The 26939-nt window shown below is 38.3% G+C and overlaps 1 long non-coding RNA gene across 1 annotated transcript in view; it reads left to right on the plus strand.

Annotated features, from left to right (window-relative positions):
• Positions 1–25703, plus strand: part of LOC138142291 (uncharacterized) — a 33200-nt gene extending 7497 nt beyond the window's left edge. Inside the window, exons 2-3 of the long non-coding RNA XR_011163396.1 lie at positions 6281–6447; positions 22339–25703. This is a non-coding gene — a long non-coding RNA (uncharacterized lncRNA). The remainder of the gene's footprint in view (positions 1–6280; positions 6448–22338) is intronic.
• Positions 25704–26939: the final 1236 nt, after the last annotated feature.

The following is a 26939-nucleotide window of genomic DNA, read 5'->3' on the forward strand; positions in this document are numbered from 1 at the left end:
CTTTTGTACTGTCACAAAGTAGTGAGCAGAACTAGGAATGCAGTTTACACAATGATAACATAGAGGAAAAACAACCTTGAAACACTAGAAATTTTATCAAAGCAATGATAAACTACAGAATTCAAAAGAATGAAAATGAAACCTACCACTCACTTCCTGACAGATGTGATGAACTTAAAATTCAAAGACATACATTTTCCAACATGACTAATGTAGGAATTTGTTATGCCAGACCATGTAAATGTGTATTGAGGGATTTTTTTTTTTTAATTTGCCCAATTGGGAGGAGGGAAGTGGTATAATGAGAGGGAGAGTAATAAAACGTGCTTTAAATAATTTTCATAAAGATAATAATAGCACTTTTCATAGGGTTGTTGTGAGGATCAAATAAAACAACATATAAAAGCTTTGCAAATCTTAAATTGCTAATAAGTTATAAATAAATGTTAGCTATTAAGTGCCTGTTAAGCTCTCTAAACTTGAAGCCATACCTAGAAATTCTGGTACCTGAGGCAAGGAGTTTAGTGTGAGGGTGGGGTAGAGAGACCTTAGGACACAAGGCCCAATCAAGACACCCCAGGAAACCAGCTCATGAGAGCAGGGGAAACAGGAGCCCTGGACACTACTCGGAAAGAGAAGAGGATCTAGCCAGACCAAGGAGCTGCTCACCTGGGATGCACCCTCTGGAAGCAATGTGATCTAGGAGATTCCTTTTTCAACTAATTAATTATTCTTGTTAACTAGGTGTTAAGCTCATTGCTTTCACTTGCTGAAAAAATACAGATGTCATCAGCATCTACTAAATTTTGACACCCAGGTGCAAAGACAGTCACCCCTTCCCTGGTTACAGCTCTGGTGCTAGATGCTGTTGATAGAAATGCCAAAATAGTCCTGGCCTTGAGGCACTCACTTTATGCTGTGTACAACATGTGCACAGAGAATTCGATACAGGATCTTAGGACCATAGCTTTAGAGCTGAAAGGGATCTCAAAGGTCAAATAGTTTGCCCATTAATGGGGTAACTAGATGACTTGGTGGATAGTTCCAGGCCTGGAGTCAGGAGGGCTTATCTTCTTGAGTTCAAATCTGGCCTCAGACACTAGTTGTATGACCCTGGGCAAGTCATTTAACTCTGTTTGCCTCTGTTTCCTCATTTGTAAAATGGGCTGGAGAAGGAAAAGGAAACCATTCCAGTATCTTTGCCAAGAAAACCCCAAACAGGATCACAAAGAGTCTTTCACAACTGAACAACAACCAGAAACTAAGTGACTTACCCTAAGGTCATAGAGGACAGAACCAATATTCACAGATTCTCTGACTCCAAATGCAGTTTTCTGTCCAATGAATGATCCACCATGGAAATTTGAGAAGAGGAAAAGCATTCCTTAGGCAATCAACCAATAAGCAATTATTAAATACTTACTTTGTGCCAGACACTGTACTGCAAGTACAATACAAATATAAACAAAAAAGACAGTACTGGTCTTCAAGGAGCTTACAGCCACATGAGGGAACACATAAAAGGAATATAAAAAAAGGTGCAGAAAACTAGGAGAGGAGTTATGGATGGTCAACCTTGAGCCCTCCCCAAAATGGAGGACTTGGGAAAAAACTTACCAATGGGAGAAGGGGCCCAGAGGGACAGACAAAAGCTCCAAGTGGAAGAACAGTGACAGTGTCAGGAGAAGTCTATAGAGGTCTTAACTCAAACTGGTAAGAGATAAAATCGACAAGGAAAATAGTGTAGAGAAAGCAGAGAGGGTCAAGGAGAGATCCTTGAGGACATAGATATGAATAAGGAGAATCTATATAAGACTGTTATCGGTCCTTAAGGAGCTTATAATAAAACTAGAAAGAAAAATTATACATGAAACAAGAACATAATTAAATGCTAAATTTTATGATGCCATTGAGATTCCAAGGCAGTTGAATCCCTTGCCTGAGGGGGACAATAAAGGCAAATAAACTGAGACTCCTGATCCTCTGGGAGCAGCCTGAGCCTGGAATGGTTTCTACTGTAGTATCAAAAATCAGGGATGGGATAGGGAAGAATTCAAAGATGTGGACCTAAGAGGTAGATCTAGTACTCCCTCCAAAATGGGCTTTCTGTTTCAGGCAAGGAGTCTGATACCTTTCTTTCCGAGGTCCCTACACCAAGCAAAGTTTTGTTGACATAGATAGCTGCCATAGTTCAGATTAAATTGAGCCTTTGACACTGTGGAGTGGCTGCCATTTTCAAAACTCAGTTGAGAGAGGGAGAGGAGGAGAATGTGGTTTCTACTCTTACTGGGGCCCTGATCATTGGCAGATTCCAAAAACATGATGAATCAGAGGAATTATCTCTTAAAGCTTCCAAACCTTATGTAAATCTTAGCTGTAAACCAGAGAGAGTTCTTTGTTTCATGTATATTTGAGAAGTAGACTCTTTCTAGTGCTATTATTTCTTTGTCAGAGCTTTATACTTTATACTGACCTTGATTTCATTTAGAGGAAAGAAAAAGCAAGCTACCTCATTCTAACACTAAAAAATATTATTGAACAGATTGGAGTACAGCACAAACTCTAATTTGTATCCTCACCAAACAAAAGCCACCCCTGCCTGGGTTATAAGAAGAATAAATGGGCATGTGTTTTCTCTAAATATACAATTTTAGAGGCTTCATAAAAACCAAAATATATTTAATGAATATCTATGTATACACACACATTTACTAGGCTGAATTTATGAAGAGGGAGACTGAGTAACTACCAAGGTGTTGTTATTTGTCACCCAAAAATATTTCTGCCTCTCTCCTAAAGGTGTTTTTTTTTTCTAAAAGTATTTTGTTAAAATGCAGATATTTCTGAAAAGTCTAATGCCTCCTGCCATTAGAAGCTAATACCTCGGCAAGGTTTAATTTAACAGATTGTTGGGACCAGGCCTGAAAATACAAGACATGGGGTAGCCCGATGGGGAAGGAGGACTGAATGGGAAGGGTGAGTTCCAAAGATGTGATGCTTTCACACTGGTAGCTCACTGGCTTTCACCTTCTCCCACATTTGAACTTGAACCTGAAGTTCATCTAGGATTTAGCTATTTAAAGCCTCAAAGACTGAGCCTAATTTGTTTGCTTAGTCAATCCCAGTGTTACATTTTGTCTCAAGCACCTCCTAAAAGGATCAGGGCATAGAGGCATCTTTATAATTAGTTTAATAATCTTAACGCCTCATAATTGCATTCTGGGTCACAGAAGTGACTAAATCCATGGAGGGTGAGTCTAAGGAAGAAGGTTCTCTCCCTCCTCGCCTCAGTTTATATATAAGCAGCTGGGTGGTATAGTAGATAGAACTTGGAACTTGAAATAAGGAAGACCTGAATTCCCATTCTGCTTTAGACACTTATAGCTATGTGATAAGTAAGTCACCTAACTTTTCTGTGCCTTAGTTTCCTCATTTGTTAAATGGGGATAATAATTGTCCCTACCTCGCAGGATTGTTGTGAGAATCAAATGAGATAATCTATGTTAAGTACTTCGTATACCTTAAAGTGATTAATGATAATATAAATGCTATAATTCATCATATAAATAATATACAAAATATTATCTATAAAAATATTTGAATACTAGCAATGTATACAGGTATATAGAGAGTGTCCCAAAAGTCACTCAAAACTGCACCAAGACTTTTGGGAGATGTATGTGTGTGTGTATGTGTGTGTAACTACATCTGTGACTTGCCCAGGGTCAAACAAGCTAACGTGTCAAAGGAGGAGTTGAACCCAGGTCTTGCTGACTCAAAGCCCTGCTTTCTACCCACCATATCATACTGCCTCTCTATAAAATATAAAAACTAGCCTTATTTTTTTTTCACTAATAAAATTTTTCGAGAATAAAGTTTGTATTCCCAAGTCACAGAACAAACCTCTGCTAGCATCTTCATCTTTAGCCTGAAATATAACCAGTGGAAAACCTGAAAGCTCATGTGAGAGGAAGAACTGTGGTTCCCCTTAGTAACCAAGTTGCTGTAAATAGCAAGCATGCGAACAGGACAGAGAAAATTGGGTTAGTACTAGAATAGAAAGTGATGAAATAATTCTGAAGCTGTCTCTGTCACTATAGAGGTTATAGAGAACTGCAGGGCCTAAGGGCTAGACACTTTACAACCATTAGCCAGGTGGGGGGGATGGCAGGTAGAGCAGGATAAAGAATCCCCAGTCGATATAGCTATAAAGGGAACAAAGGAGGGTTACCACACATAGGCCTATAGATCTAAAGCTGGAAGGTCCAAACCTCAGATGACATCAGGTCTGAGGCTCTTATTTTTTAGATGAAGAAACTGAAGTCAGTCTACACATAGCTATTAAGGCACTGTGCTAAGTGCTGGGCATACAAAGAAAGGTAAAAGACAATCCCTGACCTCAATATATCTACTATGTTAATGTTTTGCATTAGCTACACATGCACAACCTATATTGAACTGTTTATCTTCCCAGTAAGGGTGGGTGACAAGGGACGAAGGGAATGAATCTGAAATTCAAAGTTTTGAAATCAAATGTTTAAATATATATACTATTAATAATACTATTTTAGATGTAATTGGGAAATAAGATATACAGGCACAGGGGTGTAGAGATCCACCATGCTCTACTGGAAATGTCGAAGGGGGTATGGGAGAAGATATGGGAGAGAGCAGATTGGAGGAGGGGATATCCTGTGGGACTGCTATTTGGGGGCGGTGGGTAGGGGAAAAACGGGGAGAAAATTTGTAACTCAAAATCTGGCAGAAATGAATGATGTAAATCAGAAGTTAATAAAGCATTTGAAAAAAAAGAGAGATTATTAGTAACTTTGGAAACAGGAGTTTCAGGTGAATGATGAGGTTAAAATCCAGATTGCAGAGAATTAAGAAAGGAGTGAGAGGAAAGTGAAGGCATAGATTGTACTTAGCCTTCTCTAGGAGTTTAGCCAGAAAAGGGAGAAGAGATATGATAACTAGCAGGGATAGATTAATAGAGTGAGAATTTTTTGAAGGTAGGGAAGACATGGTCATGTTTGTAGGCAGCAGGCAAGCAGAAAATAGACAGGGAGAGACTGAAGCTATATGAGATTGGGGATCATAGAGGGGGCAATCTGCTGGAGAAGATGCATGAAATAGGATCACTTGTGAATGTCGAGGGGTAAACCTTGGCAAGGAGGAGGATATGAAATAGGGGCAAAGGAGGAGAAAGGGTCAGAAGGCTTTTTAGTGATGAGATGAGGAGGATGGCAGAAGATAGCTTTGATTTTGAATGGCCTCAATTTTTTCAGTAATGTATAATAAGCAAGGTACTTAGCTAAAGGGGTACAGGATCGGGGGAACATGAAAGATTTAAGGAGGGATGAAAATGTTTGGGGAAATGAATATGGTAAGTGGCATACTGAATTAATTAGGGATGTATAAAAGGATCCCTTGCCACAATGAGAGTCCAGGACTGTCATCTATTTAGGTAGCATAAATTTGTAGCAGGCCCAGTCATCATGGGTTTGTGATTTTTTTCTCCAGCATATGTATGAAAGTGGAGACAGTGAATAGATGATGGGAGTAACCCAAGGCTGAGGCTTGGCAGGGCAAGATCTTCAATTGGGTAAGAGCACAAGAGAAGAGGAGAGGAGTACATTTGAAATGGTTCACCAAAGGGTCAAATGAGAAACTGAGGAGAACGTAACCAGTGCAGGGATGATGGCATGAGAAAAAACCGAAGGGTCAAGGGATTGGACGTCATGGTAACAAAGAATTGGAAGCAAATTAGATGCCCTTTAATTGGAGGATAGCTAAGCCAATTATGATACATGAATGTAAGAGAATATTCCTGTGTTATAAGAAGAAATTAATGTGAATGAATACAAAGAAGCACAGAACTGTGCAAAATGAACTGCTACATGAACTGGAGCAAAAGAAATGGGAAAGCAATATATACAATTACAGTCACAGTGGAAATTACTATAACAATGGAAAGAACAACAGCAAACTAATTAAAAATAAGTGTTTTAAAATTATAACAATTAATCTTTGCCCCAAAGAAGAGATATGAGAAGGTACATTCACACCCTAAGACTTCTTTGAAAAGCTGCATGCTAAAACACTGCGTACAATTTCAAGCTTTATCAATTTGTTAGTAAATTTCACTGATTTTTTAAAAATCTTTTTTATTCTTTGTAATAAGGGATGGATCTTTTGGAGAGGAAGGGGGATGGGATACTTTGGGAAATGCAGACAATATAAAAAAAAGATATAAAATACTAAATTTTTTTTTTTAAAGGTAGATGTCCACTGTTTAAAGAGTGACTAAACAAACTGGTACATGAATGTGGTGGGATGTCGTTGTGCTGTAAGAAACAATGAGCAGGAAGAAAACAAAGAAGCATGGGAAAACTGATGCAAAATGAAATAGGCAGAACCAGGAAAAACAATAATAACTGCAACAAAGTAAGTGGAAAGAACAATAACAACAGCAACAACAACAAAAATAAAACCTAAGTCCTATGTAGTTATAAAAATGACCAAGCGTGGTCAAAAAAAGGAGTATGGGGGGCGGCCAGGTGGCTCAGTGAGTAAGAGCACCAGCCCCAGTGTCGGGATGACCTGGGGATCAAATCTGGGCTCAGACACTCAGCACCACACCCAGAAATAACTGGCCGTGTAACCTTGAGCAAGTTACTTAACCCCAATGGCTTAAAAAAAAAAGGAGTATGAGATGATATCTCCCCCTGCTTCTTTGCAGAGGTGGGGGAGTATGAGTGTAAAACATTTCACATTATTTCAGACTTTTTCAACAGGTTAATTTTGTTGAACTTTTTTACCTTGTGGGGTTTTTTTCTTCTTTATTACAAGGGATTGTTTTGTGGGAGGTAGTCAAAGGAAAGATACTGTGAAAAATGTAGATGACACAAAAGAAAAAGATTAATAAAACAACTACTTTTCAAAATCCATATATAGAAATAGTATAGTAGCTAAGTTGTTATTTTTAATTAATTTTTTTCAATCAGCAAAAATCCCTCTCAAATATCACCTCAAATAAGATAATATCTTGAAGGATTTAGCACAGTGCCTAGCACTTAATAAATGCTTATTCTCTTTCCCCCTGCCCCTTCTCTTCCTCCTAAGTCATCCCCAATTGAGAAAGAAAGAAAAACAAAATCTCTGTTACAAACAAGTGTAAGATAAGCAAAACAATTTCTACAATGGCCATGTCTCTCATTCTGCACTCTGTGTCTTTACCTCTCTGTTAGGGGAACTATATTTAATCATGAGTCTTCTGGAATCACTATTGGTGTTATGCCAGAGTTCCTAAATCTTTAAAAGTTGTTTGTCTTTACAATATTGTTGTTGTTATCATATAAATTGTTTGCTTGGTTCTGCTCACTTCACTCACTATCAGTTCATACAAGTATTCCCAGGTTTCTCTTAAATAATCCTTTTCATCATTCCATATATCACAATATTATTCCATCACATTTATATGTTATAACTTGTTCAGTCACATCCAATTGATGGGTGTTTCCAAGTCTTTGCTACTGCAAAAAGAGCTTCTATAAATATTTTGTACATTATTAATTAGAATTTGTTTTGCATAGGACTAATTCCTTCCTTAACTCACTCCCTCTTCTTATTCTCCGTCCCACTCTTCTTTAGTGAAACATATTTCCATACCCAAATGTTTGAGTGTGTTTTCTTCCCTACTTTAATCAGAGATGAGAGCTATAATATTTGTAAAGTGTTTTCCAAACATTATAACACTATATAAAGGTTATGATGATTGTTATTAACAACGAATGCTTGTTGACTTGTATTGTTGACAGGGGCTGGTACTAGCAACTGTCTATCAGGAGTTTACTCAGGGGCAAACTTTCAATTATTTGCAAGCTTTCCAGTTGAGTCTAGTTGCCTAGACCCCAAATAGGGTCTGGAACCTGGAAGCCTCCATCCAAGAGGGTAGCAATCAGATTATACCTAGATCAGCTCCCTTAGGGCTGTAAGGGTTATGGGATTTAAAGATCTTCCCTGCCCCTAGGCCCTTTGATAGGCTTAAGTGCACCTGGAGCCTATGGCAGGAGGCTTGTTTTTCAGGAGATACTTTGTGATTGGGCAGTGGGACAAGAGGGTTATGACATTCTCTGAGCCAGGAGAAGGCTATATAAACTGTGAAGTGAGGCTTTGTTTTGGGGATTACTTTGAGAAGTGTTGTGTGATTTGACTAGACAAGACTCTGGGCAGCTGTTGAGCCCCCCGGGTTTCAAAAACCCAGATGTTGATGCTTCCCTCTCTGGTAACTGACTAGGTATAGATATAATGGTCAGACAGTTGGAGGCCTGTCTGCTTGAAACGTTTCTCTGTCTTCTTGTAACTTCTGTCTGTATACTTTGAAGTTCAGGGTGCTGACTTTTTCCCCTGAACTAGGTAAATGACATGTTTGATTGATTAAAGCAAGATTGTTAACCCATTTTGAGTTGCTTTTCTTTAGAAAAGCAGATATAAGAACCTGTGTTGGCAGCCACCCCGGGTATGTCAGGGTGCTTGCTGCTACAAGGGCTTGCTTAAAGTTTTCAGCTCCCCATCCTGAAGCACCCTTGTGGTCTTTGAAGCACACAGCACTTAGTACTCAGAGTATGCAGCAACAGGACCCCAGAAACAAATACCAGGACCATACAAATTTGTGGTATTCCCTATGAAAAGACTAAACCTAATGTAAAGTCCCAATTCAGGAATTAAGCCTGGAAGATAGAGTAAGCAAAAAAACACTCCCATGATAAAGACCTGTTAGGATTCCAAAGAAGTAAAAAACACAAACCCAGAAGAGAATAACTCCAAAATATCTCAAAGTAAAACCTCAAAGAAAAAAAATGACTTGTCTACAAGATCAATTAGAATTCTTAGAAGAATTGAGGCTAGTTTTTTTTAAGAGTTAAAATTACATTATCAATAAAACAAGAATGCTAGAAGAAATAATTGGAAAATAAATATGCAAATTGAAGGAAAGACTTTGAAAAGTAACAACTCAGTACAAGAGGCACAAAACCTTACTCAAATAGTAGATTCATTACAATTATAATGAATCAAACAAAAGCTAATAACTCCATGAGACAAAAAAATTAAACAAAAAGACAAAAAAAATAGAAGAAATGGTAAAGTATCTCATATTTTAAAAAAAAATAGACCAAGAAATAGATCAAGGAAAGCTCCTTGAGATATCATTAAACTATCTGAAAGCGTTGGAATATGGACATATTTCAAGAGATCATATAACAAAACGATGAGATCTATTACAATCACGGGACAATGTGAAAACAGAAAGAAGCTACTGGTTATCCCTAATGAGAAACCCCAAAATAAAAACTCCCTGGAACATCATAACCAAAATCCAGAGTATCTACATCAAAGAAAAAATGGTACAAGAATCCATTAAAAAAAAACCTTAAGTAGGGATAAACTACAGTTAGGTTCACACAAGATTTCATAGCTATCACTTTAAAGGATTAGTTCATTTTGGATTTAATGATCCAAAAAGCAAAAGATATAGGCTTAAAACCAAGAATAACCTACCTAGGAAAACCAAGGATAATCCTACAGGGGGGAAATGGACCTTTAATAGAGGATTTCCTAATAATCTTCATAAAAAGAGTAGTACTAAACCGAAACTTTAAAATACAAACACAGAAATCAGGAGATATTTAAAAGGTAAATACAAGGGAGCAATCAGAAAGGGATTATATAGAGATGAAGTGTTTTTATTCTAAAAGGAGAGAATAAGTATCCTTTTAGAACCCTAAAGTCATCAGGGATCATAAAAGAAGTGAAATAATACTGAGGGCATGGAAGTGAGGAGAAAAGTAATATAGTAGAGAAGAAAGGGGTAGGAATTATGGGGGGAAATTATTATCTCACATAATCTTAATGTACAAATAGAAAACTATACAAAGAGGGAAAGGGTGAGGTAGCAGGTGTCACTTGAACTTCTTTCATTTGTACAATAAAAGTAATGGTAGAACACACACACAATGCATTACACAAAGGCAAAGCTTATAACAAAGCAAGGAGTACCCCAACAAAAGGGTAAATTAAAGTGATGTAAAAACAAAAATCAGTAAATATTTCTTTTTAAAAACATTTTTCCCCAACTATATGTGAATGGTATAGAAATATGTTCAATTCAGCAGGAAAACAGCATGGAATAGAAGAGGGGGGAATAATATAAAGTAGATTAAGGGAGGAATTACTCATACCAAAAAAGTCTCAAATAAAGAGGGTGTATTATGAAGAGGGTTTCAAAGGAAAGAAAGGGTGAGAAGTTGTAACTGGGCCCTGGGCTAGGGCAGTAAGACTGGACTAAGAGGAGTAGCCGATTATATCAAGCCTAGACCACTGGTGTGGAGCTGCTCCTCTCTTGGTATGGGGTGCAAAAAGAAGAAAACACATGAGAACAGGATAGAGGGAAATTCACAATTAGCTATCATAACTGTGAATATGAAAGATTTTTGAATACATGAAATTGAAAAGCTTCTGCACAAACAAAATTAATACACATAGGATAAGGAGGAAAGCAATTGAATGAGAAAAAAATCTTTGTATCAGATTTCTCAGATAAGGGTTTAGTATCCAAGATAAATAGACAGCTGTCTCATAGATGTATATCTATATATATGTAACACAAGCTACCCTGGGTCCCCACTGACTGAAGCCATACAGTGCTTGAATTTCACACCTCCCCCCCCCCCCGTTCTCTGCTTCTTTTAAAGGGATTAGGGGTGCCTAGGTCTCTGCAAATAATGCTGTTCCCTCAGTTATGAGAGGCATAGTACTCTGTACCCCAATTCCATTAGGCAACAGCAGAAAGATTAGCTTTTACACAGAAATATCTGCTTCAGAAAGTAGAATCACAAATATATAAGTTTACACCCCATTCCCCCAACACACTCATGGGAGTCATAGTTCTTCTCCCCTTCTGTATAACTTCACTCTCTGGGGAGGGGAAGTGGATTAAGTTCATAGTTTAGCACCATTCCCATAGAGAACAGTCTCAGTTCCAAGTCCCCCCATCCCCCCATCCTCCCCACTCTCCATTTGAGTCCCAGGTATCCTGGCTTCTCAGGACTTCCTGGGTTTAAGACCATCTGGATTAGTTGGCTGCACCATCCCACCTGCAATCCTGGCTCTAGGATCTCCGGGGCTTGAACTCCCAGTCCCATGAGAAATCCCTCTGGTACCTAAAACTGAGTAGTACAAAAAACATAGAAGAGAAATAAATACCTATAGAACCATTTCTCAGAGACAAGAAAAAAGTATGCACAATGACTACAACAATGTAAATGGAAAGAACAACTGCCACAAAACAATAAAAAGTGAGTCTTTCCAAATTACAAAAGACAAATATGGCTCCAAAGAAGAGATATTAAAAGCCATCTCTAATGCACTCCTTTGCAGGGGTAGAGGAGAGAGCGATCCACAGGTGTGGAACATTTCCTATCTTGTCAGATTTTTTTCAGTATATTGAGCTATTTTGGTTATTTTTTTCCTTAAAAATATTCTTTGTTAAAAGGGATGACTCTTTGAGAGGGAGAAGGGATAGAAGAGTAAATTAAAGAGATATAAAATCAAAAGATATCAATAAATATTTATTTTTAAAAACACTTTTCTTCAGTTATATGCCAATGAAACTGACAACCTAAATGAAATATGATTTTGTTACATAAACCAGAGAGAATCCAAACAGAGAAAGAAATCTATAAACCATTATGCTTAAAAAACAATTTGTTCTTTAAGAACATATTGTTGGCTTATTCTTATAATATTCTTAAAGAACAAATTGACAAAAATTGTCAATGAAATTTTAGCAGAGATTACAGCAGCACAGCAAAACTATTATACACTATGACCATTTTGGATCTATGCCAGGAACAGAGTTAATTCCATATTAAGAAAACTATATATATAATAGACCATATTAATAACAAAAATAATATAAAAATCTTTTGATAACATACATCACTTATTTTTTTCTCAAAAACTAATAAATATAGGCATAAGTGTATTTTTTTCTTAACATGGCAAGTATTTTCTATCTAAAACCAAGAGCCATTGTATTATGTAATAGGGCAAACTAAAGATATTACCACTATCAGTGGTAAATTGAAGGCTGTCCCAACCTGAAGTATGGTGTGTCTTGATTTGTGGCTCACAGGGAAACCAGAAAAGATACATCTTTAGCATCTTCTCCTCCACCCTTCTCCAAGGGATATTTTAGTTCCTGATAAGAGAAGGAAAAAAGATTGGGGTTCAGAGGCTCGCCCTCTATTCTTCCCAAGAGAGAGGGGTACTAGACTAGAATTATACCATATTATTAGTCTGAGGGATGTAGTTTTCAGGCTCAAGCTAAATTCCTGATTGTTATTTCTTAATGGGGTACCCAAGGAGTACTCCAGCTTTATATCCAAGGCTTGACTTCCTTCCTCCAAATGCCAGTTCCATACTGAACACACATAGCAAATAGGAAAGAAACCCATTTATGCATATTGACACCAAAACAAAAATCAAAGTAAACACAGGAGAATATATACTAGACAATACAGAGTGAGCAAGATAACTCAACCAAGAGAGAGTCCTGGATTCCACCCAAAGAGGAAATTCCCTAAAGTCTCTAGTGTAGCAAGCTGAGGATAGGGACATGGTGGAGATTGTCAACTCCTCTCATGCCAGCTTCTTCCCAGAGTCCTTTACTCCCTTCAGCAATCTGAAGTGGAGTTGGCTTCATGTATCTTCTCTCTCAAAGCTACAAGCCAGAAGATACTGAAGAACCTGAAGAAAATGAAGAGCATATGCCTTTTCACCCAATCTCCACCCTGCTGTTCACATAGGTGGAGGGCATTGATCTCCACCAATAAGGAGAGAATCCCATACCAATGGGCTTTGGATCATGGGTTACACCCATTATCACTATTACTATTTGATGTGTTGCTAGAAATGATAAGTTTACTAGTAAAACAAGAAAAATAAATTGATGGAATAAGCTTAGACAAAGAGGAAGCAAAATTATCACTTCTTGTATATGTGATGGCTTACTCAGAGAACCCTAGGAATTAACTTAAACAAAAATTTCAGCAAAGTTTCAGGATATAAAATAAACATGCATAAGAAGCATGCCTATATATGACTAACAAAAGCCAACAGGAAGAGGTATAAAGAGAAATTCCATTTAAATAACTACAGAACATATACAACACTTTATAGAAATTAAGACAGGCCTAAATACTGGAGAAATATTAATAGCTCATGGTTAGAATGAGTTAATGTGGTTAGAAAAAAAACTATAACACCACCTAAATTAATTTACCATGCATACCAAATAAACTACCAAAGGATTACTCTATAGATCTAGGGGAAAAAATGGTAACAAATTTCTTCTGGAAGAAAAAAGGTCAAGAATATCAATGAAAATAATTAAAAACTAAGAAAGAAAGGGGCTTAATAATACCAGATTTCAAACTATGCTATGAAATAGTAAAAATAAAAATTATTTGGTACTTGTTAAAAAAAATAAAGAGGCTGATCAGGAAAAAAGATTAGGTATACAACATACTGGGCCTTAATAGTATATTATTTGATAAACCCCAGCTCCTGTGATATAGATTTCTTTTGAAAACTGTGATTTCTTTTGAAAGCTGTTTTCTCATATCCTTTAACCATGTAAGTACTGCAGGATGATTCTTAAACATAGATTTGTGTCAATTTTCTATAGATTTTGAATATCAAGCTTTTAACAGGGAGTTTCATAAATTTTTTTTTCCTAAAACAAAGGTTTTATTGATTCCATTTGTCTTTACAGCCCAATCATTTATGACACACACACCCTTTTAGATTGAATTCCTCTTTGCTCTCATATCTATGGGGGAGTGGCTACTGGTATTATAATATCTATGCCAATTCCCTGTGTATTTTTCATATATACATGTGTGTGTGTATATATACACACACATACATATATATGTTAATAATATATGGAAATGTTGATGGTTTTTAAATTTTACAATTATTTTCTATCCCAAAAACTTGCTATAGATATTAATCATCTTAATTGGTTTCTTTGCTGAAGCTGTGGAATTTTCTTAGTACAACATGTCAGCTGGAGAGAGTAATAGTTTTATCTCCTTTTACTGAAAGAGAGAGAGAGGAGAAGGGAGAGAAGAAAAGAAGGAAGGAAGTTAGGAAGGAAGGAAGGAAGGCAAGTTATTGAACAGAAAGAAGGCCAAGGAATCTCAGACAAGCAGGACATCTTTGAAAGCTGCATGTTATGAACAGCAGCTAGGTGGGGCAGTGGATAGAGCATTGGACCTGGAGTCAAGAAAACTTGAGTTCAAATCCAGTCTCAGATATTTATTAGCTATGTGACCCTAGGCAAGTCACTTAACCTGCTTGTGTCAATTTCCTCAACTGTAAAATGGAGATAATAATAGTACCTAACTTCTCAGGGTCGTTGTGAGGCCAAATGTGATAATAATTGTAAAGTATTTAGCACAGTGCTTGGCTTACATAAAGATTGGCTAGTTTTTCCATTAAATTGCAAGTTCCTTTGAATGCAGAGAATATCTTTTGCCTCTTTTTGTAACTCCAACAGTTAGCATAGTGTCTAGCACATAGTAGGTGCCAAATAAATGTTGACTGATTTTGAGGTACTATATCTATGTATACATATATATAGCAAGCTATACATATATTGATAGTTTCATGCGCAATTCTCTTTTTCTGTACGTAAGGAAATGACCATTTTATTTAGTGTATAAAATATATAAATAAATAAAAACAAATTTTGAAAAAGCCTTAAAAAAATGCTTCAAAAGACTTAAAAATTCTAATCAATTCAATAATCAACTACTTGTGTCCATCATAAGATGGACTGATGATAAGGCATGTTACCCACCTCTAGATAAAGGGGTATAGACACAAGGTACAAAATTATACGTTTTTGGACATTGCCAATATGTAGCTTTGTTTTGCTTAATTTTTTTATTACAATGATTGTGTTTTTGTTTTTGGAAGAGAGAGAAGATCGACACTCATAATAGTGTTTTAAAAAAAAAAAAGGAAAGGGGGCGGCCAGGTGGCTCAGTGAGTAAGAGCACTGGCCCTGGAGTCGAGAGGACCTGGGATCAGTTCTGGCCTCAGATACTTAACATCCACACAAAAAACTGGCCATGTAACCTTGGGCAAGTTACTTAACCCCAATTGCTTAAAAAAAAAAAAAGGAAAGAAATAACAGAGGCTCATCGGATTATTTTTTTTTAAATGAATAGAAAAGAACAAGGAATTTCAGGAGGAACACAGATGAAAAGGACAACTTTGAAAATAGCATTAATTTTATGATATATTGTTTTTAAAAAGTAACTTGTACATAATATAAATTTGTAGCCACATATATAGAGACCTCTTTTCTGTTTACTTTGTATTCAGGAATGCTCTCTTTTTTAGAATGTTTATTATGTTCAGAATTTTAAAAATAAAATAAAGGAATTGGTTTCAAATTTATCAAAGGGGTTAAAAAATATTACTTTAATCTTTCCTGGGATTTTCTCTAATCATGCTCTCATAGTCATTTTGACCAAGGTGACCAAGGTGAATAGTAGTCGGCTGATGGCTGACTTTTTAAATTTGGAACTATATTATTTCCATTTTTTCATGTATTATGGTTTCACTGAGTAGCTATAGCCATGAAACACCTATTATATCACAGAACAAAAACAGTTTCATAGGGGTGGCTAGGTGGTGCAGTGAGTAGAGCACCAGCCCTGGAGTCAGGAGGACCTGAGTTCAAATTCAGCCTCAGACACTTAACACAAAAACTATCTGTGTGACCTTGGGCAAGTTGCTCAACTCCAATTGCCCTCCAAAAAAAATTTTTTTTAAAAACAGATTCAGTAATGTTTGGGAAATTATATAACCAGAGCTTTCACACTTCACAACAAGTTTCAAATCCAAATCTAACAGTGCTTGTTAAGGACTTACTTGAGACAGCTAGAGCCCTGTTAGTTCAGGTTTTATATCGAGATGAAATGAGGTTATTGAACAGTTAATAAAAGGATTTTAACTTGATTCCAACATAGAAAGGATATAGCGAGCTCACGTGCTGTGTTCCATAAGCAAAGCAGAATTGCAGTAGCTTAAAAGAAACATGAGACGTGCAAATTTGAAAACATCTCCACTCCAAATGTTCACATGAAATATTCGTGCCCAACCTGTGGTAGAGACTTCTAAGCTCATATTGGTCTGATCATGCACAGTCAGACACATTGTACCTTGACCCACACAGTCATGTCATTTTATTCCTCTTCAAGCATGAAGAACAACAACCAAGGAAAGATATCAAATAAGCATATGGTAGCACTTGGCTCGGGTAGATCTAGTGACAACTACCAAATCTGTAGGTCCCAACTCCACATAAGTGGACCTTTCTAATTATAATAATAATATTACATAATAATAATAATAACAATAACAGCTAGAATTTACATAGCGCTTTAAGTTTGGCAAAGAGCTTTACAAATATAATTTCATTTGATCCTCACAATGCCTAAAGAGGTAGACATTATTATCATCTTCACTTTACAGATGAGGGAACTGATATAGAAGGAAGTTAAGTGAAAAATTACACAGCTAGTCTGAGGTTGGAACTGAACTCAAGGATTCCTGACTCTAGGGCTAGAACTCCAGCAAAGAAACCAAGGAGGAAGACCAGAAGGAATCAGAGATGATCAAAGCAGGGTTGAAAGCTACAGTTTGATTTTATTAAAAATTTGGAAAGAAAAGTAAGACATACATAGCTATAGATATACATACACACACACACACACACACATACATATTACATAAACATTTATACGTATATAGTAGCCACATTCTAGTAAACTACCCCAGCAAACAGGCTAAATCAGATTGAGGTAACTGACACCCCCCACCCACTGGTTAGTTAGGGGGATGTCTACCCAAGCATGTGAAGGGTCCTCCCAGCGAAATGGGAGGATGAGAACGATTTGTTCCAATGACTATGGAGGTGGCATAAGCAGGAGCTGTGAAGTGCCTAGAACTCAGTGAGACATCAAAGATACCAAGGTCATCCACTGCATCCTGGACCATTACCAATCATCTTGACTTCTGTCTTGCCGCTGGACTTTGATGATTCCTGAAAAGAGAGTAAAGCTGAGGATTTTGTGGAGCTCTGCCTCACTTAAATCCAATTCACAAGCAATTCACCCTGTGATGCCTTTAGTTGTCTTCAAAAAAGAAGGACAAACAACAAATAACCAGAGGCTACCAGGAAGCTGCATCAAGGGAGGGGCAGCTTGAGCCTTGCCCCAGTCAATCAAATCTGAGCTTTGCCGTCTTTTAAAGGAAAAAATAGTCTACCCCGCAGGGTGGAGGGCACTGGGGGGTGGAAGATGCTAAAGAAGGGAATTCTGGTAGATAATAGTCCTATCACATTGTCCAGCTCTTTTAAAATTTACTCTTATTGTGCTTTTTTGGAAAATGATTCATAATATTGAATTCATAATACGAATTTCTTCATCTCAGTGTTTTGCAATCATCTTTATTATTAGCTTGCTAGCAGCTCCTAAGTCTTAGGGGAGATGAAGCAGCATCCCCTAGGGCCTTTCTGTTTTTAAAGCAGTTATGTCAACAATGTTGGTTCCAAAGGACTGATGTTTGAACATGTCTACTTCTCTTGGTAAAAAGGTGATACACTGAGGAGGTGAGCTGTTACAAACTCTTAGACATGGTTGCCATATGCAATAGTTTGGGGTTTTTGTTAACTGTTTTGTTTTAAATAAAGAAGGCTAAAATTCGGATTATTGGGAAGTATTTGTTGTATAAAAAATTAATCAGTCCATGAACATTTATTAAGTCGTCTACTATGTGCCAGACATTGTGCGAAGTGCTAGGGATATAAAAGGAAGCAAAAGACAGTCCCTGCCCTCCAGGATCTCACAATTTAATGGAAGAGAAAACAAGCAAACAAATATATACAAACAAGCTATATACAGAATAAATAAGAAATAATTAGTGAGGGAAGGCACTAAAATTAAGAAGAGTTGGGAAAGGTTTCCTCTTGAAGGTGGGATTTTAGTTGGAACTTAAAGGAAGCCAGAATGAATCAAAGAATTTGAAAGTTTAAAGGGACTTCAGAAGCCATCTAGCTTAATGTGTACATGAAAGGCACCCCAATCATCATCCAGCTTGAAGACTACCAGAAAGGAAGAACCGCCTACTTTCTGAAGTAGCCCATTCCACTTTTGAATAGTTCAACCTGTTAGGAAGTTTTTCCCAATATCAAGCCTAAGTATACCTCTTTGCAACTTCTGCTCCTGACTCCTGGTTCTATTCTTTGGAACCAAAAAGAACAAGACTAATTTTTCCCTCACATGATAGGACTTTATAAAGCAAGAGACAGTAATGATGTCTTCAATAGGTCTTCTTTTCTCCAGGCTAACCATACCCAATTCTTTGAAATTATCCTCATACATCATGATCTTAAGACTATTCACCATCCTAATTATCCTCTTCTGCACATCCTCTAACTTATCAATGCCCTTCTTAAACCATGGTAACCAGCACTGAAAGTACTCTAAATGAGGTCTGATGAAACCAGAGTTCAAGAGGATTATCATCTCCATGTTCCTGATAATCATGTCCTCTTTAATGCTGCCCAAGTTTGCAAGAACCTTTTTGGTTGCTAACTTATACCGTGCATATAGTCCAGTAAAAGCCCCAGATCTTTTTCAGAACAGCTGCTGTCTCTTAATGTCTCCCTCCTCTTATATTTGTGAAACTGATTGTTTTTGGTACTGGAGTACGAGATTTGACACTTGTCCCTATTGAATACCATCCGATTAGATTCAGTCCCATGCTCTCACCTGCCTATATGTCCTTTTGGATCCTGAATCTGTTGTCCAATGTATTCACTAGCTACCCATTTTTGTTTTTATTCAAGGCATTAACCCAAATATTAAATAGCACAGAGCCAAGAGTAGACCCCTGGAACACTCCATTGGAGGCTTTCTACAAAATTGCCTTTAAACCCTTAAAAACTATTCTTTTAATCTAGTAGTCTGGCCAGTTTGGAATCCATCTGATTGCATTATCATCTAATCCAAATCTCTCTATCGTTTTCATAAGAATATTATGAGATATGATATCAAAACCTTTGCTAAAATCTTTATTAAACTATATCCACAGCATTTCCCCTCATCTACTAGTTTAGTCATCTTGTTAAAAAAATATTTTTTTTAAAGAAGAGATAAATCTGACATAAGACTGGAAGAAACCATACTTTACTCATCAATAAAATAGATACTTTTTAAAAGTAAGGTCAGTAAGTTTTTATGTTGCTTCTACTCCCAAGACTTTAAGACCACCTAGGTCTTCTTAAGGAGACCTATTTCTCATTCTATTTCAATGTAGCTGCCCCACCCTTTCCAGGCTTGTCTCATATCTATGCTTGGTTAAATTCTTCCTTCTTCTTTGTAGCCAAAAATCTCAAACATTTTGAGTCTTTTCACAGCAGAGGCCCTTAGTAAAGGGCTTTAACTGTATGACTTTCAAGGTAAAAAAAAAGTAATCTTCATACAGCTACAGCTAAAAACCTATGTCCAGACACCATTAATTTCACATCAAATCATTTCTCCTTTCTTCCTCTTGTTCTTCCTCCTTTTCTCAGTTACTTACCTTGTGACTTCTTCACTTTAATTCAATAAGCACTTATTTAGGGCCTACCTGGTCAGGTATTGGGCTAGGTTCTAGGGACACAGAGATAAAGACCAAGTAGTCCCTACTCTCAGGATATTTACACTTTATTGGGGAGAAACATTCATTCATATAAAGAGTTGCAAAATACTGTACATACAAAGTTAGTACTGAGTAATTTGGAATGGACAGCATTAATAACTGGACAAAAATAAGAAGGTTTCATGTAGGCAGCAGCTCATGAGCTGAGATTTGAAGTGTGGGGAGCTTATCATAATAAGACCACTTTATGTGCTATAAAAATTAAAAATTTAAGGGGTGGCTTCTCCACCCAGCCTTCTCTAAGGGACACTTTGATTCCTGCCAGCAGGGAGTAGTAGATTGGTGCCATGAGGCTGGGCACGCCTCTCCTCAGAGAAGGGATATTGAACTAGCATTATATCTGTAAGAATATAAAAATAAGATGCCCCTAATAGTTAAATATTTGCAACAAGTATAGGGAACAAGGAATATAGCTGAGGCTTTGTGTGGAGATGGAGATATATATAAAGTAAGAGAGTACCTGATACTTGGAAAGCAAGAGAGTAGTCTTTCAATATGCACCTGGGTACAGATATCAAAAGCAACTCATCTTTTCCTGCAGAGCTCAGCTTAGCTATGGTGGGGGAAGCATTTCTGCACATCTTCTTCTGTGTTTGTTTTGTGTAGCACTGATTTCTGATCCTATGGAAGAGGAGCTTGTAGGTGTATCATTTTCTCCTCATTTTCAGGTTTCTAGATTTGAGTCCTCACTTTGGTCCTAGGTTGCCCTGGAGCCCAGATACTGAGTACATCCAAGAGGATCTGAGTCATGATGTACCTCACAGATTTGGTCTAGAGCTACACATATGATTGATCTTCAAATGAACCCTTCCTGGTAGTAAGCATCAGAATGTGATAATATTGATCATGTGTGCCTTGGGAATCTCCAACATCAGTTAGATGAGTATACGTCAGTTTGGGCTTCTAGAGGTCATTTGGGACGTAGTGATGCCTTTGAATGACAAATTAGATGCTATGAGAATACTGGCAAGCTCAGCTCTTAGGCGCATGTGTGACTCCTTCACATATGGATAGTCTGTCTCATCTGTGTTTGTGTATGTGGGTTACCAATGCTGGCTATGTGTCTTTCTAGAAGTAGCTAGAATATATTTTTCACTTTCCAATGACTCCATCCCTTCCTGTCCCCTTTTTCCCCATAGAATCCTCCCTTGAAGTAAATAGTACAGCTCAGAAAAACAAACCAATGCATTGGTCATGTTTGACAATACACGGTTCATTGCACACCAGTGAATGTATTCATTTGAAAATCATTTGTTAAAACTCTGGATGTAGATTGAAGCATATTTTTTCACTTTATTTTTCCTGTTTTTGTAGCATGACTAATGTGGAAATATGTTTTGCATAACTTCATATGTATAATGGGCATCATATTTCTTGCCTTCTCAATGTGTGGGGGAGGGGTGGAGGAAGGGAAAAATTTAACACTGAAAATAAAAATAATTTTTTTTAATTAAGCTTAAAAATAATGTATTAAGTGCCTATACTATGTACTAGAGGCAGGTGTACTATAGTGGATAAAGGTGGCCTTGACCTGGGTTCAAGTCTCACTTCCCTATCACCAAGGTATTTCTCAGTGACTACAGTTGGACTAGTAATTTCCTGACAAAGCTTCTTTCCCCAACCTAACCTAACTGGCTCCACCTTCTGTGATGCAGCTTCCTGGCCTGGGGGGCATAAAAGGTCCCAACTTTATAAGTTGCAGCCTCTCAGACTCGGTGGGTCCCTGAGACCACGTGAGTTGCTATACCCTGATGAATGATTGAGCAAACACGAAGACGAGGGGGACCCTAAATGCCTCTGAATCCTTGTTGCATATACTTGCTACGTCAGGGCAAAGCAAACCTCTCCCTTCGTTAAATGTTCAGTGACTCATGAGTGCCTCATTTTGTCCCAACATCAAACCTGATGAAGAGGGTGCTATCTTTAGAGGCAGGCCTACAACAACACCCCAAGCAACTTCTCAGATGCAGCTACACAGTGGTACAAGAAGTTCCTCTCTAGAGGTTTCTTATATCATTGAAATTCCAAGTTGAGTTAAAAACAAAAAACAATGTTCTAGGCACTAAGCTGGGAGTGCAAATGTACTAGAATGTTACTAGTCCTCAAACCCCTATTATACAAAAACGAAAATGAAATAATCCTTGGTCCTCAAGGCATTTCCGTTCTATTGGGGGTAAATAGCTTGATCACAAATAAGTAAAGAAACAACAATTTCAGTGGTGGGGGTGAGGGTACTAGTAACTGGGGGAATCAGGATAAGAGATGACACTTGAATAAGGTAGAAGGGAGGAGGGAAGATATTTCAGGGAAGGGGGATATTGATATTGCACAGAAGCATAAGCAACAGAAGATGGAATGAATATATGGGAAATAGCAAGATGACCAGTTTAGCTGGACCACAGTGTTTAATGTACGTTAAATACATCATGTAGGCGGCAGTCAGATTGGGAAGGCCTTTAAATACCATATAACATTTTTTTTATTTTATCCTAGAGGCAGTTGAGAGTCGCTGGAGATATGGTCAAACCTGTTCTTTAGCAATATTAATTTTTCACATCCTCATTGAGAAGAGCGAGCATGCTTCACTGAAGTCCTGAGTGGACACTGCACTGATCAGCATTCTAAACGCGCTCAATATTGTTTTATGTAGTAAAGACTATATTGCTTCCCATGTGGGACAGAAGGTCAAGTGCCAGGGGCTGAAGAGCCCAGGGGAAGTCCTGGTAGTCCAATCCCCTTCTCTATAATGCCTGGTATCCTTGTTTACTGGACTTGTACAGATATAACGTATGTATAGTGAGTATATCTTATGCTCACTATCTCAGAGCCAGGCCAACTATATCACCCCCTTGGGTTTCTAGGGGTACTTAAGGGTTGTGAATGTCTGTTCTTTAATTCAATTGGCTTGAACCCCCAACTGTTAGCCTCCAGTGAGTAGTGACCAGTCCCATTTAACCACTTAATATCAATTAGCTTTAAGAAAGGAACATTTACTTTGACAGTATAGCAAAAGCAAAAAGCACGAGCATTCCTTCTCTACCTTGGGGGCATACTCTCTCTTATCCACTTTAATCTCCAGAGATTAGACTCAAATTCAGCTGTCTCCTATTTAGCATTGGTAGATAAATTGGTTTGCTGCCAGATGAGTTCTTTTCTCAACTGCCACTGGACTTTGTCCTGAAGAGCACTCCTTGCTCCTTGGGATATCAATGTTGAGCTGCTTGCAAAATCCATGCTGGATTCAGACATCTGGACTCCTGGACTTAGAGTGGCTTTCAGGGACATGCCCTCCTAACTTTCCAAAATTCATAGTCATAGTCTCCAATCCCTTCATCAAAAGCAGAAAAGAATAAATGCAGGAGTGAAGGACCAAGGTCCGTTTTATGGGACCACATGTCGACATTGATGGGAAGAGCACAAGCCCTTTCCCCGCTACAGAATTGTCTTTCATTGGACACTTTCAGTGCAGGAGATAAACCAAGAGCAGAACTCCACCAAGAGAGTATCCAAATAAAAGGGCTGAAACCCTGGTCAGCCAATGCTTTCCGAAGGAACTCCCCCACCTTAAGTTCCAGTTCTGAGATCAAGCTAAGAGATTACTCTTAATTACATGATTAGCAGACTGGAACCAATTACAAACTGTCTCAACATCCTCCAGCCTCTCCAAAGCACATTCTTTGCATATCATTATAATTCTACAGGAAATAGACTCCCCAGCTTTGCCCATATCAGGAAGCACCATCTAAGGTGCGCTGCTCATGTGACAATCCCCACTACAAATATGAAAAATGAAACAAGCTACTCTCAAGGAGAAGTATTCTATTAGGGGAGAAATCATGTACATTGAACTCTGGGGGCCCTTATCCTAACTCCCACTTCCTCTGATGATTCTGTTCCCTTAGAACAAGACTATCTCTCCCTCTTAGGATTCTCTGGGTACCCCTGAAGGGTTCAAGTGATTCTTCTTTAGCACCATTGGTTGGAGCCCTCATTCTGGTATGTTCTCCCAAATGTTAAATCCCAGTGATAGTTCCATTTCACCAATTAACATCAATTATCTTTTACCAAAGGATATTCATTAAATATATCCAGCAAGAAGTACAAACATGCACCATCACTGCCAAAACCTGCAGAACACTTTCCTCTATAAGATCTCAGTCCCTGGGGAACTGTAATGGTAATGGAATTTAAAGATCCCCCTGTATTGGCTTGGTTTTCGGGTTGAGGGTTGAAACCCAGAGCTTGTGAATCCCACTTGTGGGATGGACTTGCTGATGTGAAGACAGAGGGCTGAACTGGGAAGAGCTGGTGCCGTGGATTTAGAGACAGGCCCAAGCAGAGGAGGCCAGAAGAATTTTTTGGAGCAGTATTGTGGAGGCAGAGAGAGAGAGAGAGACAGAGGATGGCTGAGGGCCAGTTGGAGCTGCCCAGGACTTTTGAGAGCTGCCACTGTGATGCCAGTATTTTGTCTGTCTGTTTTGATGCTGCTTTTGCCAGATTCGTCAGCTGCTGCAACTGTTGTTGCAGAGGTACTGGAACCTTGCTGTTGGTTCAGAAGCCCTGAAGAGGTATTTTCCTCTTGTATGTTTACAGAAATCCTGGAAGAGGGTCTTGCTGATGTTTTCTGAGGTCCTGAGACTGTTCTGCAGTCAGAGAGTGAATTGATGAGGACCCTGGCAATGTATACTGTGGCTTTGTTAAGCTTTGTCTCCCCAGGAACAGAGACTGCTGAGAACTTGCCTCGGGTCAAGATGAAGAAAAGACCTCTCTTTGGGTATTAAATGCTGTGATGATATCTTCACCTTGTTGTAACTCAGAGGTAGATGGCCTTTGTGCTCTCTACTTCCCCTTTTGAGAAGGTGCTTGGTGGTAACTGATGATAGTTGTAATTCAGTTGTGATCCAGACGTGGGAAACTTTTGACTTTTTTGTGCTCTGTGACTGACCAAATGAATGTACTTTGTTTATGATTGGAAACTAATCTCCATTTAATAAGAGAGACTTTGTGATTGACTAAATGAATGTACTGTCCAGGGGTGGAGTAGTACTTGGAAATTATTGAATTACATTTGGTGAATGATGTATTTTGATTTTCTCTTTTCTGTCAATGTTTTGGCTTAATTTGTCACTGATTAAATGGAGTTTGCTATGCTAGTAATTTGAACCTGGAAGTTGCTTGTGCTTGGAGATAGAGGAACATAAGCAAAAACTTAAAGCAATGTCTACACAACATTCCTCATACTAAATTCACTTCCAAATGTGAGATAATTGTTGAATAAGTCACTGTGAATCTCTGCTGATTTCGATCCAATTCTATGCTGTGTCAAGATGAGTTTTTTTGTACCTAACCTTATCCACAAAATCTTTTGGGTTCTAACTCCCCTACCTCTGTTGGCTTGCTCTTCCAATCTTTTGAAACTTATAAGATTGCAGCCCAGTCCAATATTTCTTTGCCTAAGAGAAGGAAAGAATTGACCTAACAGAGACAAGTGCAAGAACAATCTCATGTATCCAGGGTGGGGAGATAAGGGCCTGAGGTTTATAGCTGTCCTTGCCTCCTCAATAAATCTATCCAGGCTAGAAAGAGGAAGTTTCTCGGCCAGTTAGGACCCTTTGAATGCATGCCCAGTTTCACTCAGCAGCCAAACCTTTGTAATTCATAGTGGGTATTTCAGTGTAAAATTATGACCGGTAGCAAAAGCAACACCAGGAACATTAAGGCTACAAAAAGGATGACATTTCCTGTATAGTCATGATCCTCATCACTGGTCAGGAAGAATTGCCCTGTACCACCACCCACTTAGCATTTCCTGGTCCATCAACCACTGTTCCACCTCCTTAGGAGTCCTAAAGGGAGAATAAAAAAAAAAAATTCTCATTAGAGGTCCATTGAGGGATTGCTTGGCCTCATCTGTAGGAGCTGATAAGACATTTTCATATCTTTGTTGCCTGAAAGCAAGCCCCCTCCCAACAATGCCATCCCTTGGTCCTCCAAATTCTTTCCCTAGGGAGGAGCTGGACAGTGATCATTGGGTATTCTAATAGTAGAAATGGGGGGGGGGGGGAGAGGGCTGCATCGCATCACAATAAGCGGTGTGCTACTGTAGGCCTGATTTTTGCTTCTGCATTTGCTGGTGCCCACTCTTCTTCAATTAGGTTTCCTGTTGCTGCCAGTTAGCCCTCACTGAGGGACCCAGGAACTCCTAACATCTCAAACTCACAAAACTACCAGTGAAACTAGGAATGTTCAATTCAGGAATACCCTCCTAATAGGATTAGGGAGAGCACCTGGGGCATAAATTCATCATCGGTCCTTCCCTGGAAACTACAGAGAGGGAATTATAGATCACTATTTGGGAGTGAGAGTGGAAACTTTTTAAACTGATACCACATCCCTTTCTGTCTTCAGTAGATTAACTGAGGTGCAATTGACATATTTGTTTATAGAACCAATTCCAGAAAGGTCTCTGTGGTGGAATATATGCTCTGAAAATGCCCTTGAATATTCCCACTTGATCTGGCGTTCATCTGTGCTCTGGGAACCCCCTTGAACTCTCCTTGAAGATTCCCACTTGAGGCCATAAGCCTTCCATTATCACTAGGTCCAAATCTCTGTTACCCTTAACCTAGCCTAGCCCTCCATTTTCTGTTGTCTCCAGGTAGCCTTCAGCTACTTACCACCCTTAATCCCATTCTCTAGGTTCCTGACTAGGCATCTGACCTCAAGTCATGACAGTCTGTAATGTAATGCCAAAAGAAGGCAACTTCCCAGGTTCAAAATACCAGCATAGGTGCTCTCGATTTTATTCAGTAACAAACCCAGAACAGAGAAGATCAAAACATGACATCATTCCAAATACAGCATTTACTAAGCGTGATTAAATAATCTCCAAGGACTACCCCACCCCAGGACCTTCCAATCATTCAATCAATTACAAAGTCTCTGTTCTAAATACTTCTCCACCCCTAGGCTATACCTTCATTTGGTCCACCACAAAGCCCCTCTTCTCAAATGGAGATTAGTTTCCAAACATAAGTAAACTACCTTCATTTGTCAATCACAGAGCACAATAAGGTCAAAAGTTTCCCACCCCT

This window comes from Petaurus breviceps, unplaced genomic scaffold, assembly GCF_028583685.1.
Source record: "Petaurus breviceps papuanus isolate PSGF00001 unplaced genomic scaffold, PetGlider_PUasm1.0 90556, whole genome shotgun sequence".
Taxonomy (NCBI): Eukaryota; Metazoa; Chordata; class Mammalia; order Diprotodontia; family Petauridae; genus Petaurus; species Petaurus breviceps.